The 14,169-nt window shown below is 34.4% G+C and overlaps 1 protein-coding gene across 1 annotated transcript in view; it reads left to right on the top strand.

Moving 5' to 3' along the window:
- Window positions 1-14,169, top strand: part of RALYL (RALY RNA binding protein like) — a 572,389-nt gene that overhangs the window by 377,736 nt on the left and 180,484 nt on the right. The window lies entirely within an intron of this gene.

Raw genomic sequence — 14,169 nt, 5'->3', positions numbered from 1 at the left:
GAGAGAGAGAGAGAGAGAGAGAGAGAGAGAGAGAGAGAGAGAGAGAGAAAGAGAGAGAGAGAGATAGAGAGATTGTCAGTGCCCTCAAAGAGTTTAATTGTACTGTGAATGGCCAACAAAGAGTACAAGACTAGTATCCATAGAAAAAAAATTTAAAGGGAAAGTTATTATGGGGAAAAGAGGTTAACTTAGATCCTGAAATTAGCCTCTAAATCAGAATTAACTCCCATGGGAAGTAAAGCACTACTTCTCAGTAAGTCTTCAAGCAGGAACTAGATAGTCACTTGCCTTGGATGGTTGAACTAGAAATTTTTTGCGATCTTTAATTTCACTGACTTTGTAACCAACTGTTCTGTACATAATGACATCTACAAAGTGGTAACTATTGGGGAATTGTATGTAATTCCCAGAGTAGGGCTGAGGATAGTGAGGGAGGTGAGGAATGAAAAGGGTTATGAGGTAGATTATAAAAGGGCCATTTATTACTCTGAAATGACTAGGAGCTTATATCTAATTCTCTACTGGGTTGATATTTGATTTTAATAAAAAGTCTAATGTAAAAGGAAACATATTCCTTGATTATATCATTGATGTCTATATATTTAAGTCATAATTCATGTAAATTAAGATGGAAACACAGTTTTAGTAAAATAGAAATCTAAACAAGATTTTTATAAACATTCAAACATCCCATTGCATAAGAACACGTAAAACTATTCTGTGAATATTGGGAGTTGTATCTGAAAAGACTTTTACATAATTAGGCTAGTGCCTAGATTTCACAATTACTTTAGAGTTCATATTATAAAGCCTGAACTATAAAGTGTTAAATGATTGGTTCAAACAGAAATAGATTTTCAGGTGTCCATTTTACTCCTTCATTAATGACTTTGTTAGCATTTAATTGTTTGGCAAGTAGAGAAGAAGAAATTAATGTTATGGCTTGCATAATTCATCATTTTCAGCTTAAAGGAGTTTTTACAAAAAGGATTCATTCCTCTGAAGAGAAAAAGCACATAAAGAGAAAATAAATTAACACTATAATTTGCCAACACTGAATACTGATAAGACTTTTTTGATGGATCATTTTAAGGTATTCTTGTATCTCTTCATATCACTAAAAACTAGAGTAATAATCACCCTAAGTCTTTATTGAATTCAATCAAATTTTGTAGTCATAAAATGGGATTTGCAGAAGTGATGAGTGCATTCAAGCATTTCAGAAAGGATAATAAATGTGTTACAGGTATAGACTATGGTTTTTTAATGATGAAAAACATTACTCTAGCAAGAATTCCCTTTCATATAAATTAGCATCTAATAAAAGAAATGTCAATAGTTTTCAGTTCAGAGGGCTTTCTGAGACAATCTACTCTAATATTTATCTGAAGAGGAATCTGCTCTTCGGGGTACCCAAGAAGTGGTAATCTAGCCTTTTTCTGAAGCCCACGCACTGCCACTGAACAAGCCCCATCCATTTTTTAATATCTCCAGTGGTAGCAAGTTTTGCAATCTAGTAAAACTGTCTGTTGTTTTGCAGCTGACTACCTACACAGTTCTTTTTTGTTGCTCTAAAGTGTCCAAGTGGTACAAAGGAGAGAGTGTTGGACTTGGAACTGGGAAGTCATTCTGTCATTTCAGTTGTATCCAACTTTTCATAACCTCATTTAGGGTTTTCTGGGCAAAGATCCTAGCGTGGATGGCCATTTCCTTCTCCACCTCATTTTACAAATGAGGAAACCAAGGCAAACAAGGTTAAATAACTTGACCAGGTTCACACAACCAATAAGTGTCTGAGGCTGGATTTGAACATAGATCCTACAAACTCTAGGCCCAGTACTCTAACAACTGAACCACCTATATGCTAGGCTTTCCCGCTTTTGATCTTGGATAAGTCACTTATCCTTTCTTAGCCTCCAACATAAAAAGAGAATAATAATAGCACTTACCATATGAGGTTGTTGTAAGAATACAATGGGTTAACTTATAAATTACTTTAAAGTGCTATTTAAGTGCTAGTTATATTAATCAAGGAGTGTCTAAATAGTTCTTTTCCTTCATGAAACTGTCAATCTGTAATTAATTGAAAAGGAGACAGTCTGAAAGCAAAAAAAAAAAAAATAACAATGTGGCTAGACAGAAAATTAAAAGTGATTCAATTCAATAAATTCTCTTGGGATAATATTAAATGAGATATCTGTAAAGCTCCTTGCAAACTTTAAAACACTATATAAATGATAACTATTTCCAGTAGCAAGGTGGCACCGTGACTGGAATGTTGAACCTGGGGTCAGGAAGACCTGAATTCATATCCAGCCTCAGACATTTACTAGATGTGTGACCCTGGGCAAATCACTTAACCCTGGTTGCCTTAGTTTTCTCATCTGTAAAATAACCTGAAAAAAGAAATGGCACACCACTTCATTATCTTTGCCTAGAAAATCCACACTGGGTCACAAAGAAAACAACTAAACAACAACAAATTAATATTATATTATTAAGTAGTTTTTAACATGCAATTGCACTATTAAAGGAAAAATGTAAATACAAAAAAAAAAGAAATTAAGTGCCTGAAAGAATTTTTCAGAGATTAAGAAAATTATTTTAATATGAACCCAAGTATGTAAAGAGACATAATTGACTCCCCAGAATAGACTGCAGGCTCCTTGAGGAGAGGGACATTTGTATTTTGTTTTGTCTTTTTATCCTCAATACATAGCATGGTGCCTGGAGCATAGTAGATACTTCATTAATAATAACGATGATGATGATGATCTTGATGAATTTATTAACTCACATAATCCACATAACAATCAATCAATAAATATTTGTAAAGCATCTGGTAGGTGCCAGGCACTGTCCTAAGCACTTGGGAAAAGGAAAAGAGGCAAAAGACTGTTTCTGCCCTCAAGGAGCTAATGGAGGAGACAAATATCATTGATTAAGACCTAATTCCATATTATTGATAGTTGGACTAGAGTTATCGTAAAACCATATTTGAACTCATTCTTCATGACTCCATACCTGACCCTCTCTCCATTGTACCTAGCTACTTCTTCTTCTTTAGTTATTTGATCTTCAAATTGTGGAATCAACCATAGTCACTTTCCCTTTTTTCTTCTTTATATTATAGTTTTGTGTTCATAATTCTATTCTTAAGAAGTTCTTGGTCCGCTAAGTCAATTACCCTTTCAGAGTCTTTGGCCATGGAAAACTACCTAGATTTTCTCTGAAGTCTAAGAAAACTGTTTCCCCAAAGTCTAGAGAGTAAGTCTAATTACGATCCCTTTCCCCTTCCACATGGGCATGTGAAATTCATAGATTATTCCAAAATTTTAAAGGATTCTACCACAGTTTTGTCCTTCAGCACCCTTGGTTCCCATTATTTTCATTTTGAAAACCAGGTCCTCCTTATTGATCAGAATTAATCCCATAATGTTTACCAGTCAACAGGTCTGTAGTAAGCATCTACTATATGCTATAAGAACAATGGTATTATTCATTATTTGATATTTTAATTCAATTTCTAGACTATCTTTCCACTAACTTTTTGAAAATATCATCCTAAACTCAAGTCAAAATTTTTTCTGGAAGCAATGTAACCATTATTTAGAATAACTTAATATGAAAGTCGGGAATGAGAGAAAAGAGGCCACAGTGAAGAAAGGAAAAGCATTAGAATTATCTGCATAGGTGTCTCAAATCCCTGATAATTTTTACTGAGGTAGATTTGGCAGTAATGTGTGAGAATGAAATGAAGATAAATCCCTTGTACAATGTAAATGAGAGAAGCAAACACTTTTGATGAAGACAGACATATTCAATATAGTAATGTACAGCCAATTTCCCTGTCAGATTACATCTCTCTTCTCAGAATAAGGTAGAAACATCATTTTGCTGCCTGGAACACAGTGTAATCTGCTTATGTTGTCAAAAATTTATCAGTAAAACCAACCAACTCCTTCAGAGAGCATAGAACTGAGAAAATGTATTTACCTAGTTTCTTTCTTTAAAAAAAATTTTTAAAGAATAATTAAGGGGGAATAGTCATTGCAATGTGGATAGGAGGTTCTGGATTCTGTCCCTTCTTAGCTGTGTGACCCTGAGCAAGCCTTAGCCCCAGTTGCTTAGCCTGACTACTCTTCTGCCTTGGAACTAATGATTAGTACTGATTCTAAGATGGAAAGTAAGTTTTTTTTAATAAAAATAATGTGCATAATCTGAAAACCATTTTTTTGCTTTGCCTTCTAAATAAAGATCCATATCAAAGAAGAACTAAAACAATCTTGGGAATTTTGTTAATTTTTTCAATTGCCATTTTGCTTTATTTCAAGTAGGAAGATGACTCTCGACTCCAGAGCTGGCACTCTATTCACTGTGTCACCTAGCTACTCTTCAAAAATACTACTTTACAAGTAATACAGATTAAGTTCCTCTAACTAGAAAAGTAATTCTGGGTTTAAATTTTCCCACTTGAAATGAATATGACCTCAGACACTGTTATTAGTTGTGTGACCATGGGAGAGTCACTTAACCCTATTTGCCTCAGTTTCTCATCTGTAAAATGATAAATGGCAAACCATCCCAGTACCTTTGCCAAGATAACTCCAAATAGGGTCAGAGAGAGTCAGGCATGGCTGAAAAAACTATACAGTAATGAAAGTATTTGTGAAAATTATAGTTAAAAGGTTCTAGTCCCTAGATATCTCTATGATTTATGTCATATCATATTATTCTCTATAATAGTGGCAAATGTTTTTGCTGCTTTTAACAAAGCACTGATTTTGTAACTCTAATGTACTGATCATATAACATTAGAGCTATTGGTATCTTACCTCCTCAATAATGGTTAATGATAATAATTAAAGATTTTATTTTATTTGGCACTTTAAGTTTTACAAAACATTTGACATATTATCTTGTTTGAGCTTTATAAGAACTTTTTGTGGTGAGTATTCCAAGTGTTATTTTTCCCCTTTACAGATAAGGCTGAAAGAGATTAATTTACTGGTCTTTAGCTACCAAATTAGTGAGTTTAACAGCAGGATCCTAATTCAGATCTTCCTTCTGCCTGTTATAAACTCTTTGAAGGCACAAGTTATATCTTGGATAAATTTATTCTCCTTACAATTTATTCTAGTTGTCTGGACACAGACATTTAATGAACATTTGATGCTATTATTTTTTAAAACATCCTTTTTTGGCTATAGTTTTCTTATTTTCTTGAAATTTTCAATCAACTCATTTTCCTTTACATATGTGCTACAGATATTATATATATATATATATATATATATGTAATGAGTTGATATATATATTTGAAGACAGTGATACCCATGGCAATTGCACAAAATGACTGACCCATGGCCAAGAGTTCTTTCCATACTCTTTGTAAAATAATTTGGTAATAATGGCAGGAACTTGGTATTGGTTTCAGAGAATGACACAAAATTGCTTAGAGCATCACAAATTCGAGCATCTTGTTAAGAAGAATGTGAATAATAAAAACTAGGTACAAGGAAGACTTCATTTCAAATGCATCCAACTTCTCAAAAATAAATTAAATGTATATTCATGTCTTGCTTTTAGAATGTAATATATGTTGAGTAAATGTAAAACCCGAGCCTCCTAAATCTTAACTTGTTGCTCAGCTCTTAAGCCCAAGTGCTAGGTAAATTATAGTAACATCTACATAATATTTGGATTATCTAAATACTGCAATTGCAAAATAATGGCCAGGAGCTGACTGCAAATCATTAATATTCCACATCAATCAATCAATATTTACTCAGTGCCCACCATGTCCAAAATACCAGTCCAGATGCTCTGAGGAGCCCAAAAAGGTACAGAGGTCCTCTATGTTCCTAGACAGGTTATCAGGATCTCCATTAATAAATAAACCCATAAAGATTTGTTGCTTCATTCAACAGACTGTATTTCTCCTTTACACGTAGCTATTTTTTAATTTCTTTATATTATTTATTCCTTTTTTGAACAGATTTATTGAACATCAAAATTGGGTAGCCATCAATCTCTCATATATCTCTTCATCAGTTTTTATTTTCCATTAAATAATAATTTTAAAAGAGGTATGACCAGATCTTAGAGAGATTAAACTTGGAACAGGATGTAGTGATCTCATGATAAGCTATCAGTAGAAATCATGAATTCTGAGTCTTTGAATACTTAAGGAATTTTTACATTTCCTTTCCATGACATGGCCCCTTTCCCTCAAATAGCATACAAGTTGAAAAGTAAAGAACGTCCTATCAGACAGCAAATAGAGTGCAGAATGCTTGACTGGGTGACACTGACAGAGGACAGGAGTTGACTAAGTAGCCAGGCTACTCCTGAACTAAATTCAGGGAAATCAGAAGGCTTTTTGTTCAGGGATACCTTTACCCAGTCTTATTTGCCATCCTTACAATTATTCCTTGAGGAATCAGACCCCCTGAATGAACTACAGCAAGAGCAGTGTTGGTTAAAAAAAAACCCAAGAGCATCCCAAGCAGATCCACATTTCTGCTTGCCCCGAGTTGCAATGTCTAGCACCATGAACATTATCCTAATACCAAAATACAGATTTCAGTGGATGGGGAAAATAAAATCAATTTCCCAAATTTGGAAATGAGTCCACATACTTTATTGTAATACCTTTTGTGGCAACGAAGATTTATCAACCTCTATTTTATGTATTTATAGATGGTATAAAATTTAATCTGACTTCAGAGACTGACTAGGATTCCAATAGGTAGAAAGAATCAAGGAGGACATCGTGGCTTGATAGAATGGCAAAAAGGCAAGCCATGTTTTGGGGAATTGTATGACTAGAACAAGTGACTTTTATACAGAGGAAGTATAAGGGCAAAAAGGTAAGTTGGCACCAAATTTTGAAAGACCTTGAATGTCAGGTCCAGGAATTTAAAATTGGTACTCTAGGTAATAGAGAACTATCAGTGATCATCTTCATCATTATAACAGAAGAATGAAATAAAAAAAGGAGGGGATAGAAAAGGAAAACTTAGAGAGAGAAAAAACAATTATAAGTACTAATAGCTGACATTTATATAATTGTATGTACATTATTTCATTTTATCTTTATAGCTACCTTGTTTTATTATTAAATTTTATTCTTTCAATTACATATAGAAATAATTTTTGACAATTATTTTCTGACATTTTGCAATTCAGATTTTTCTCCCTCCATCCCTCTCTAGGTGGTAAATGGTGTGATATAGGTTATACTATTGCTTCCATACAATATGTATTTCCATATTCCCCATGTTGTGACTGAAGACACATATCAAAAATGCAATTTGAAAAACTCATGAAGGAAATAAATTGAAATTTGGCAGGTTTTGATCTATAATCAGATTACAATGGTTTGTTCTTTGGCTGTGGATAGTGTTTTTTGTCATGAATCCATTGGGGTTATCTTAGAACAGTGTTGGTGAACCTTTTCTCAGCTTCCATGCCCAGAGAGCAAATTCAAGCTATCTGTGAGCCCCAGCATTACCAAAGAGCTCTGAGGGAGGAAGTTCTTGCTTTGGGCAGCTGGACAGAGGAGTAGAGTATGCAAAAAATGTCCTCAGGCACTGGGAAGACGGGGAGCAGAATAGTTCCCCAAATGCTGGCTCTGCATGCATGCCTCATCTTCACCAAAGCTGTCTTAGAACCTTGTTTTGCTGATAGAAGTTTAGTTCTTCACAGCTGATCATCATACAATATTTCTGTCACTATATATACACGATTCTCCTTGTTCTGTTCATTTTACTTTGCATCAGTTCATATAAGTCATTCCAGGTTTTTCTGAATTCATTTTGTTGGTCATTTATTATAGCACAATAGTTTTCCTTTGCAACCATATATACTACTACTTGTTCAACCACACTTCATTTGATGAACAACCCCTCCATTTCTAATTATTTGTCACTACAAAAAACAGTTGCTAAGAATATTTTTGTATATATAGATAAGCCCTTTTCCCGTTTCTTATATATTTTTGATGCAGATGCAGTAGAGATATTTCTCTATACATAGTTTTATGGCTCTTTGGGCATGCTTCCATATTGCCCTCCAAAATGATTGTATCTCTTCACAGCTCCACCAGCAGTGCATTAGTCTTCTAATGTTCCCATGTCCCCTGTAACATTTATCATCTTCCTATTGATCATAATAGCCACTCTAAGAGGTGTAAAGTGATATCTCAGACTTGTTTTAATTTGTGTTTCTCTAATCAATAGTGATTTGGAGCTTTTCTTTGTGTGACTATAGATAGCTTTGATTTTTTTATCTGAGAAGTGCTTGTTCTTATCCTTTGACTCTTTTATCAGTGGGAGAATACTTTGTATTCTTATAAATTTGGATCAGTTTTCTATTTGAGAAATCACAACCTCCTTGTGAAGTAGATACTAGAGGTATTATTATCTTCACCTTAGAGTTAGGAAACAGGCCTCAGAGAGGTTATAGGACTTAAAAGTCTGCAATCACACAGCTACTAAATGTCAGAGAAGGAATTCAAACCCAGGTTTCTCTTGACCTCAGGTTAAGTTCTCTTTCCACTATATTAGAACTGAAAAATTGTATGATGATGAATGATGTGTAGTGATGAGAGGTTGAGCCAGAATGCTTCTTTTTTATTTATATCTGCTGATAAAAAGTTTTCCTACAGCTCTGACTTAAAAGAAAGCATAGTGGTCCTATGATATATCATCCCAAAATTTACTAACTCTGTAGCTTTGGGAAAGTCTTCGAACTTCCTGAAAACTTGGTGTCCAGCTCAAAAAAAAAGTTGTCATAATCATGGAACATTCAGCAAAGGGACCCAAAATTTGCAGATTATGAAAAAAATAAAAAGGCTTCACTTGGTCGAAATCTGGAGAAGACTGACAAAAAGAAGAACACTGGGTGTGTAACTTTTGCTAATGAAGCAAGTTGCAACTTGTACTGTGGACTAAGCAGCATTTATTCCACTGCACTGTGGGTTCTGAATTTTTTTTTTTACTCTCACAGGAGTTAATGCAAAGGAAAGAAAATCCTTATCTATATCACATTTATACTTTTTTTTCCTAAGGATTATGTACCTAGTTTTCTTGTTGCATCTCAGGTTCTTTATAGTTCAATAAACTTTTTTCTCTGCCAATGATATCATATTTTAATAAAAAGACAAGTAAGTATTTCTTAAAAGAATTTTTAAAAAGAGTTATTATTACCATCTGAGAGTAAATTGGACCAGGTCCAAAGGTAACAAAACATCTTAAGATCAATGACAGAAGACAACAGCAGGCTCTTAGATTTCAAGTTGTTTTAGGAGCAGAGTCAAGAGACTTTTAAAGTATAAACAAATATAAGATAGGCAATCACATTCATATTGGAAAAAATGATTTTGCAGTTTTGGAAAAGACTCCATTAATTTTCATCAGCAATCCCATTTTGACTTGCCATTTTCTCCTGTATTGAAATTTAAAGCAATAGGACAAAATGTTTGGCAATCTATTTGAAAGGTTTAAGTAAAACTACATGTGTTCTTAGGAAAAGCAATGTGAATCAGTCTTCAAAGGAGAATCAATTTACAGTTGTGGCAGGAATTTTTTTCCAGATTTATCTACAACTCAAAAATGATACTTTCATATGTCCCAAATAATTGACATAAAGCCTAATTTCTCATTTTAAAACTGTATTCTCCTGTCAACTGCTTTTTAAAGTAGCAATTCCCCACAGATTCCTAAGTCTTATGATTATTATTTCACAAATGACTTGGCAACATAATAAAATACAAATAAATAACTGCTTTTATAATGGAGAATTTTTCAGGGGGAAAAACCTCACCTGATTGTATTTTGCTAATAATGAAGCATTTTTCTAAGTTAAAAATCTTATAAAATGAGATTATAATTGAACTATGGTTAAACCACAAGCAGAAATAGAATTGTAATTTATTTTGATTAAATATTAAATGTTTCCCGAGGGCTAAAGAGAGTCAAACTAAATGTTCCATTTGGCTCAGTAATCCTCAGGGAATGCCCAATGTGAGATCATTATAAGTGAAAAAGAGGTAAGTAGATATAGGAAATCATGTTCATTGGAAATTTGGGGCTAAATTGAATATATGCTGGCATTATTAGGATGAAAAACTTCTTTACTTTATTATTCTCTGCTCATTTATACATACAGACACACATATTATAGGAGTGACTTACAATGTATACTTAAATTGCACAGGCAACCCAAAATATGGTCTTCTTTAAAATGTAAGTTCTTTGCTCACAGGGGTTATTTCATTTATTGTAATTATATCCCCAGCATCTAACACAATGCCTTGCATATAGTACGTGCTCAATAAATCCTTATTGATTGATTAATTAATTTGTGTAAAATCATGACCTCCTATTCCTCTTAATTTTATCACCATCCAGTAAACCATTTTCCTATAATTCACATTTCTATAGTATTTTCCTCATTATAGTCTTGTCAAGTAGGTAGTGTATCTAATGTTATAACCATTTCACAGAAGAAGAAACTAAGTCTCAGAAAAATAAAGTGACTTATACATTAGCATTAATAAATGATAAAGGTTGCCTTCAAACCTATATTTCATGACTTGTTACACCAAATTGCTAATGAGTAACAAAAATAACTTTAATTCTCATGGTTTTTATTTACCATATCCATTCTTTTATGAAGATGTTCATAAGCAATAAAATGGCCTGAAGTTGATAATGAAATCATTACCTACTGCTTGTTGAGTCAGGTTGTTTAAGAGTTCCAAATCCATCTAATTGCAATATTGAGCCCACACCTCCTTAGCTTTTCTACCTGAATAGAGTAAGAGACAATCAGGCTTTTTGCCAAAAGGTGAATATAGCATTCCTCTACCTATTAGGCCATTAATTCTATTAACAAAAGAAATGAGGTTGGTCTGACATAACTTATTCTTGATGTATCCTTGTGAATCTTTGTGAATCACTGTTCTTTTTTTTTATTGTCCATTAACCAGACTTTTAATAGTGCTCTACATTTTCCTAAGAGTCAAAGTCCAGAAAACTGATCTCCAGTTTATATGTTGCTGCTCTTCCTCCTCCTCCTCTTCTTCCTTTTCTTTCTCCTTTTTTAGTACTCTATTGCCTCTCCAATTCTCCAGTCTTTTGGAGATTATTGAAATAACTCAGCAACCACATTGACCAGTTATTTCAGTACCCTAGTTATATTTCATCTGAGCCAAATGTATTGAACTCATCAAGGGCAGCTATATCTCTCTTTAAACCCCTTTAAATATTTGGGTATTAATTAACTACCCGTTAGCCATTTTGTTCTCCTGATTCCAATCAAAATTCATTCTTCTTTACAGAGGACATGAAAGCAAAGTAAGAGTCATGTAGCTTTGCCTTTTCTTGGAGATGATTATAATTAGATAGATAGATAGATAGATAGATAGATAGATAGATAGATAGATAGATAGATAGATGTAGATTATACACATAAATATTTTACTCAATCATATTCACTTAATTACAAATTTATTCTATAAGAATGTTAAAATACTAAACTGCAGTGACTGTATCCATTAGATATTTAACACATCTTCATATGACAAAGTTTTGTTTTAAATTTCTGTGGTTCCTTTTTAGTTTTACCTATTGGTTATTTTCCCTTGACTTCCATTCAATGCCCACAGTTCCCCACTTTTTAAGTTTCATGACTTTCTTTTAAAAATAATGTTTTATTTTTTCCAATTATGTGTAAAAACAATTTTAACCTTTGTTATCTAAAATTTTGAGCTCCAAATTCTTTCCCTCCCTCACCTCACCTCTTCCTGAGATGGTAAGCAATTTAATGTAGGCCATGCAAGCACAATCATACAAAACATTTCCATATTAACCATGTTGTGGAAGAATATGCATATAGAAAACTCATGAAAAAATAAAGTGAAAATAGTATACTTTGATTTGTATTCAGAATTCACTAATCCTTTCTCTGGAGATGGATAGTATTTTTCATCATGAATACTTTGGAAATATCTTAGATCATTGTATTACTGAGAATAGCCAAGTCATTCACAGTTGATCATTGTACAGTGTTGCTATTACTGTGTATAATGTTTTTCTGATTCTGCTCACTATATTTTACATCATTTCATGGAAGTCTTTCCAGATTTTTCTGAAATCATTTTGCACATCATTTCTTATAGCACAATAGTATTTCATTGTAATTATATACCACAACTTGTTCAGCCATCTTCTGATAGATATCCTCAGTCCAATTCTTTGCCATCACATTAAGTTTATATAAATATTTTTGTACATATAAATCCTTACTGGGTTAAAGGAAATGCACAGTTTTATAGCCTTTGGGGAATAATTCCAAATTGCTTCCAGAATGTTTGGATCAGTTCACAACTCCACCAGCACTGCATTAGTATCCCAGTTTTTCCATATCCCCCCAATATTTTTAATTTTCTCTTTCTGTCCTATTTGCCAATCTGGTAGGTTTGAAGTAGTACCTCAGCATCTCATCTATACTGGGAAGTGATCTTCCTACTACCTTTTAACTCTTACAATCTATACCCCACCCCCAATCATGAGATCCAGTAATACGGGGTGCCTTGCTATTTCCACAAGTAGAGTCCTCCTGTCTAGGGCATTTTCACTGGCTGTCCCTAGAATTCACTACCTCCTCATCTCTATCTCCTGCCCTGTTTGGCATTATTCAAGTCCCAGTAAAACCCCACCTTCTACAGGAAGACCTTCTTGATCCTCACTTAATCCTAGTGCCTTCTGCCTCATGAGCATCCCCAATTTGCCCTGTATATATTGTATTTATGCATAATTGTTTGCTTCTTGTCTCTTCCCGTTAGACTCTGAGCTCCTTGAGAGCAGAGATTGTTTTTGCCTTTTTTGTTTTGTATCTCCAGCAATTAGCTTGATACAATGACACATGTAAATACTTGGTGCTCATTTACTATCCATTCTTACTATCCTTGATTCTTTTATTTTCCCAAATACAGTTTTAAAAGTAACCCTTTTTGTTGTCACTTTGAAAATGGATAAATGAAGAGAGCTTTGCCTCAGGGAAGAAAGAAAAGAAGAACAGTGTAAGGATGGGATTTTGTGCAGAGGAGATGGAATCAAAGGAGGAGAAGGCAGTTGCTGGCAGTTGCTGACAGTTGAGACCAGCAGAGGATTCTGGGAATTTCTCCCAGGAGGAGGAAGAAGAAAGGGCCTTTGGGCTGAGGGCTGGGAGGAGGGAGAAAACTCAGCTCTGATTGGTCCAGAGGCCTTGCTGAGGATCTTTCTCTTGGAAATTGAAATCCTGATTCCCTAATAACTGCCATTTTCATCACAACTCATCCTTCAAGACTACAACCACCTAGTCAGCTAAGATTTTGGACTCCAATGGAAGCAATCTCTTAGTCTCCTTCACCCGCTGCCCATCCTTGCTGAGAGACCCTTTTCAGTCAAAGCTTACAATTATAGGAAAGGATAGAAATACAATATAGAAATAGAAATAGAAGGGAAAGGGAGGGGAGAAGCTTAGGAGTTTGGAACCACTAGGGTTCCTACCTAAGCAACAAACCCCATAGGAATAGTGAAGAGGCCACCCCAAAATCCCTCTGCCCTTCACCCCTTTCCTCAATCCCTGATTTTGTGAATAATAAAAGCCATTTGACAGTCAGATCACATTTCAGTGTGCCTGAGAGACAAAAAGGGAGAGGGGAATCACAGCTTGGTCTGGCTTCCTTCATCTTTGAGCCAGGCCACCCGCTGTGAAAATAAGTGAGTGGTTTTCTACCTCCTCACTCCTCCCAGCCCTCAGCCCAAAGACCCTCTCTTCTTCCTCCTCCTGGGAGAAATTCCCAGAATCCTCTACTGGTCTCAACTGTCAGCAACTGCCTTCTCCTCCTTTGGTTCCATCTCCTTTGCACAAAATCCCATCCTTACAACAACAGATAACAGTTATTAAAGGTATAAATTTATGAAAATGAGGTAAAGAGCCTTGGATTTGGAGGCAGGTTACCTGGGTTCATGTCAAGACTCCTATACTTACTAGCTATTTGAAATTGGAAAAATCAATTTATCTCTCTGAGCTTCGATATTCTTGATATAAATAAGGTTTAATTATTACAATAACAACCTCTAGGTGCTGTATCAGTAGAATAATTTGAGTGAAAAT

This window comes from Gracilinanus agilis, chromosome 1 (assembly GCF_016433145.1).
Source record: "Gracilinanus agilis isolate LMUSP501 chromosome 1, AgileGrace, whole genome shotgun sequence".
Classification (NCBI taxonomy): Eukaryota; Metazoa; Chordata; class Mammalia; order Didelphimorphia; family Didelphidae; genus Gracilinanus; species Gracilinanus agilis.
Note: the sequence above shows the minus strand (reverse complement) of the source record. Positions and strands in the feature narration are given on the sequence as shown.